Source organism: Pan paniscus, chromosome X (genome assembly GCF_029289425.2).
Source record: "Pan paniscus chromosome X, NHGRI_mPanPan1-v2.0_pri, whole genome shotgun sequence".
In the NCBI taxonomy this organism is placed as follows: Eukaryota; Metazoa; Chordata; class Mammalia; order Primates; family Hominidae; genus Pan; species Pan paniscus.
In genome coordinates, this window is record NC_073272.2 from 152,043,370 (window position 1) to 152,049,526 (window position 6,157).

A 6,157-nucleotide genomic window follows, 5' to 3' on the forward strand; every position below is an offset into this window, starting at 1 on the left:
AAGCAGGCGGGAGCCCGGTTGCTGAGGCCCCCCGTCCCCACGCCGCCACTGCGGCGCTGCCAGCCAGCCAGGGGCGGGGGAGGCGGAGGGAGGAGGCGGCGAGCCCGCGGCGCGCGGCCTGGGCGGAGGAAACCCGCGGCCCCAGGCTGTGGCCGGCAGGGAGCTGCTTCAGGGACAAGATGTGGGGCTGGATGTGCTTACGCCCCAGAGGCGACCCCCTCCTGCCCGCTGGCACGCCGCGGGGTCAAACTGTGCTCTCCAGCCGTGGCTTCCTCCCCGCCACCTGTTGCACCCCATTGCTTCCCCAAGTGTCCTGGCTTCAACCTCCCTCTCTGGTTTTCCCAGCTCTCAGCCCACACTCTTCAGTCCTTCGGAATACAAGTCTTGTCATATGAAGGAAGCCGGGTAACTCAGCACCTTCCTTGGCACCGAGAAGAAGAGAGACAGGGGTCTCCCCAGCAAGCTCTGATGTGAGGTATTCCACAGGGCAAATTCCCAGGTATCTGGGGGCAGGGAGGACCCGCCAACAGAGGACCAGGCGGAGACATTCACTGGAGAATTTTCTCTGAACCCCAAGGGGGCACTGCCACAATGTGGCTCCCGCTTTGGCCCCAGAAGCTGAGTGTGAGAGGGACCAACTGGAATAGAGGAGGCTTTGGAAACCTCCTTGAGACTGGATGGCGGATTCTTTCTGGAGACTTGGCACCAGGTGATAGCAGAAGAAGACACGAGAAGGCACAGAGGGGGAAGGGGAAGGGGCAATGCCCCTCTTCAGGGGAGACACGTCAAGAGTCTCAAGCATACTTGGACTTCATCTTCTTTCCCTAGACCCTTCTGATTTGCTTCAGAAGGAGAAGGAATGGCAAAGATTTGTGTACCAAGCTGATGCCAGACACTAGCAGCATCCTCACCTGTTGCTCCAGAAAGCGCTGTGTGCATCCTTGAAGAGGCTTAGCTCTACCACACTCATCTACAACATCCTCTTCACCACCCCACCTCCCAAGCACATCACTCTGCTTTGTCCTCTTCACAACACTGCTCACTCATTGATGATTATCTTGGGCATTTTTTATGAGCTTGTTTACAGCGGGTCTCTCCTACTGAAGTAAGCTCAGGGACAAACACACACATGCATACACACAAAATGTGTCTGTTGGGGTCTCCACTGTATCCCTAAGACTTAGCAGAGCTCTGGGTACACAATAGGCACTCAACCAAATGTGTCACTGATTTGTGTGCAGCTGTGTGTGTCCTACTACCACTGAGTTAGTCCACTAGCACCTGGGGCTGCCTTCAGACTACGGTGCAAGACAGAAGAGACTGCAGGACATGTTTAGGCTTGCACAGCCCCTCACCTCCGCCCCCCGACACACACGGGGAAGAGCCCCATACTTTCTTTCATGCTTTGCTGCTGAAATTTTTAATAATTTTTGAACAAGTTGGACCTGCATTTTTCTTTTTTCCTGGGCCCTGCAAATTATATAGCCAGTTTTGCCCTGGGCAGAAATGCCGCAGAGCAGGGAACAGGCAAACACGCGGCTTTGCTGAGGCCATGAGGAAGAGAAGGCTGCCAGTCCATCCGCCTGCCGTCCTGTCCGACACCAGACTGCTATGGAAAGGAGCATGTCTGCCCTTACTGTAGCCAGCCTGGGATTTGAAGTGTCCTGTATGCATGTCTCTTCCTCCACTGACATTGGACCTCCGGGAAATGAAGGTTTGTCTGATTTACCTGTATTCCCCTGGGTCGAGCACAGTGACCAATGACCAGTAGGCATTAATTACGTTTGCTGAATGAGCGACTGAATCCCAGGCAGACAAAGGAAGCAAGTGATTACAGCTCCCTCGTCAGAGATTCCCAGGCACTTTTCTCTTACAGGTTGATATTAATCATACTTTGCCATCTTCCTTATAAACCTCATCGAAGGGATAGCTCATCCACAGGATAGCTGTGAGGATTTGTGGAGGCTACAGAATGTTATTATTATTTTGTAGTTTTTCAAGTATTTGCCACATGCTTGTCTAGGTCAGGCCATCGACTTTATGATAGAGGAATATATGGCAAGGACTCAGATGATGTCTTGGCCCTTACATATGTTTTTCAAGAGAGGAGTGGGAACTTGTGGTAAAATTAGTAAAAAATTACTATTTTTTCAAAAATTACTAACACAAGGTACAAAGTCATGAGGGCCCCAGAGTTCCCAGGAAAACACTTATGTGGTCTCGAGCCTCTCAAAGCAAGAAAAGGGTATTATAGGCAGCAGAGGTGCAGAGATGGACATTCCAAATTGAGAGCCAGCCAGGGTGTTGAAACCAGCTATGTGTGGTGTTCGACAGAGAACAAGGAGGAGATTGCCTGAGGCATTTGTGAAGAGAAATTTTTGGAGATAAAGCTGGAGTGGGAGGCTGGCCAGGCAATTGCACTTTATCCTGTGGGCAACAGGGGAGTTGCAGACGAGTACCAAAAGGGTACATTGTACGTCCAAACGCTGTTTCCAAAGATCCCTCTGGTGGGGGTAGGCGGGAGAGTTTGCGGGATGGAGAGCTGGAGCCTCTTTTCTCCCAGTGAACAGGATCAGAGCCACAGGGATGGCCAGAAGAGGAGCCGCAGGAGGGAGCAACATCTAAGATGTACAATTGACAGATGGAGTTGGGGAGGAGGCAAAGGAGGGAGGTTTGTTGGAACAGGCTCACAGGGTCTTCCCGGGTGACCAGGGTGGCAGAACAGAATAATGAAGGCAGGAGGAGGAGAAAGAGCTTTTAGTCACAGCCATGATAGCAGCTCCCTGCATTTTGCATTTCACTTTTTAAAGTTCCATTAGAAATAAACATTCTCATTTAGTGTCTAGGTACGTGTGTGTGTGTGTGTGTGCATGTGTGTGGGTGCACACCCCTCTCCCTGGCTGTTTGTACTTCAGGTGTGCTTCTCTTCAACTAGATATTCAAGCTGAATATAAACAAAACTGTTAATACAGCAGCTGTATTTTCATAACTAAACCAAACTACCCATTGATTGGAATAGCAGTGAGCAACCCCCTTGTCAGTTGTGAATTATCAAATTAAATAACCAACAGCAAACCACCATGTGACCTACTATATATGTGATTTAGGGACAAAACCAGAGTTGCTGGTCATAAAGTCTGTGTGTTCATGCCCTAGCATGGCCTAAACTGTAGCACATGCACACATGCTTTTCTTCTTAGCTCAAGGAAAAAATACCAGCCCAGACAAATCTTACATGGCTCTTAGCTTGTTAAGTACCTGGGCTTGCAGCAAGACCGAGATGCCAGGGACACTGGGGAAAGCACCTAGAGAAAGAACTATGTACAGGGCTAAGCCAAGTGCAGAAGTGGATGAAGGAGCAAGCAGGGGACAACCAGGCTTCAAAGCAGATAGACTAACAATGGAGGCAGAGGCAGTACAGGGTAGTGACCAGACCTCTGTGCTCCACTGCACACAGGGCACAGTTTGAATTTCAGATCATCCCCTAACTACTGGCTAAATGACTAGGAGCAAGTTCCTTAAAGCCCCTGAACCTCACATTACTCACTTGTCAAATGGAAATTATGATACTTCCCACCTCACGTGGCACCTGTGATGATTCAATGGCAAAGACCAGGTAAAGCAGTTAACACCATGTCTGGCACATGGTCAGTACTCAACAAAGCTTACCTGCCATTCTCAACATTACTATTATTAGCTAATAACTGATAAATGACAGCGCAGGCACACCTGGTACCCTTGAGGTCTTGAGTAACACCAGGAAGTATCTGGCCAAAGAGCAAGACCTCAGCCCTAGACATACACTGCAGAGCAAGGGCTCATGTCCCAAGGCGGTTGAAATGCTGTGGACAAAACAGGATTCTAGACCTCAGGAAACTGGACCACTGTGAGCACTGCAGGCTGGTGGCACCAGGCTATAAGGAAGGAGAGAGGCATGACTGGGGATGGAGATTGCCTGGCACATGGGTGGCATTCAAGACCATGGAACTGGATGCAGTCACCCAGGGAGAGATAAACAGGCTTAAGCTTGAGTCCTGAGAGGGGTGTCAGAGAAGCCAACACAAGGGAGGGCATTTCTTGTAGGCTGGTGGTTTTAATCATGTGCTAATAAGTCAAGGACTGAATGGTGTCCAGTGGATGACTCAACAAGGAGGTTATTGGTAAGCTTCGGGCAGGGGCTGATCCTCAACACAGAGTTGAGGGGGGGTGTGAGATGGACAGGTAAGAGAAAAGAGCGTATGACTGTAGACAGCTTGCTTGAGAAGTGGCTCGAAAGCAGTGAGAACTGTGACTGTCTCCCACACCAAATACAGGGAGAGAGGCTTAGTGCAGGGGCCATGTCTGATTCTGCTCTGGGCTAGAGGGTTTTAGAGAAGGAGAGGAAGAGATTTAAGGAGAATTCCCATAATGCTGGCAAATAATGTTGGTTGAGAATGTTGAGATCTGGAAAGTGTCTGCTCTGAAGGGTGAATGTGTGAGGAGGATGTGAAATCAGCAGGTATAGACAACTCCTCAGGAAGCTCAACATGAAGGAAGACACAGTGCAACAGCTAGAGGGAGGCAAATATTTGAAGCATTTTGATTTTTGTGTTTTACAGATGCATGAGACAGAAACATGTTTATAGGCTGAGAGGGAGAAGCCAATTGAAGGGGAGAGGGTGGAAAGCCTTCATGAAGCAGGTGTGTATGGTCAGAGCCCAGTGGGGAGAATTGGCTGCTAGTAGAGGATGAATGCTTCTTCCTCAGAGGAGGGAAGGACAGAAGGAGAGGAGAGGACACAAACAGACTCATTCATTCATTCAGCTAATATATGTTACTATGTGCCAGGTACTAGCCTAGGTGCTAAAGATCATAGTGATGAGAAAAGCAAATTGAAATCCTTGTTCTTGTGAGGCATACATCCCAGAGAAATGAGACAGACCTCAAATAATAAATATAAGGAACAGACAAGTTACTTATATTTATACAGCACATTAGAAGGTAATAAATGGTTTGGAGAAAAATAAGCAGAATCTGATAAATAGGATTCGGAGTGCTATGGGGGGATAATTTTAAATAGGGTGCTCAGGGAGAGCATCACTGAGAAGGTGATGTTTGGGGAAAGAGTGTTCTAGTAAGAATCAAGAAAAAGTGAAAATGATTAACATGTTCCAGGCCCAACAAGAAAGTCAGTGTGGCTGGAATAGAGTGAAGAAAGAGGAAGTAGCAGGAGATGAGGTTAGAGAGAAAACAAGATTGAGCTGGAAAATCATGGAGTGTCATGTAGCCATTGGAAGAAGTTAACTTTTCTTCTGATTGAAAGTGGGAGTCACTGGGAGAGTTATGAGAAGAGGAGTGACACAATTTGAATTACTTTTTTAAAGGACCACTGCCCTTAGAATAAATTGATGATGGTGAAGATAAAAACAGAGGGGCTAATTAAGGGGCAACTGCAGCAATTGCAAAAGAGATGATGCTCACAGTGGAGATAGTGAGAGGTATTCAGACTTTGGCTATATTTTGAAAATGGAGTCAATAAGATTTCCTGCCAAATTATATGAAGTGTGAAAGAAAGAGAGACGTCAAGGATGGCTCCAGAATGGTAGAACTACCAACAGCTGAAATGGGGAAGGCTATGGATAGAACAGGTTTTTGTTTGCTTGCTTGTTTGTTTGTTTGTTTTTTCTGCTGTTTTGTTTTGTGGGAGTTTGGTTTTCCTGGAGTTTTGGTTGGTTTTGTTGGAAGATAGGTCAGAAGTTCAGTTTTCCACATGGTGATTTGAGGTGTCTATTAGACTTCCAAATTCAGGTGTGATCCTGAGTCTGAAATGTGGGTGGGAGAAAAGTGTAGCCTGGATATATACATTTGGGAATCATCAGTATAGAGATGGCACTTAAGGCCTTGAAACTGAATGAGATGAACATGAGAGTGAATGTAGCTGGAGAAGGGGAGTGAGACAACGACTGAGCCCCGAGGTGAAGAGGATAGGAAGAAGAGAAGGAGCCAGGGAAAAAGACTGAGAAATGTGACCAGTGAGGTAGGAAGAGGAAAACATCTCTTGATGTTTCACTCAAGAGAGTGAAACATCCTGCAAGTCAAGGAGAGAGAGATCAACTGTCAAATGATGCCGGCAGGTCCAGAGGAGTAAGACTAAGAATTGACCATTGGGGCTAGCAAC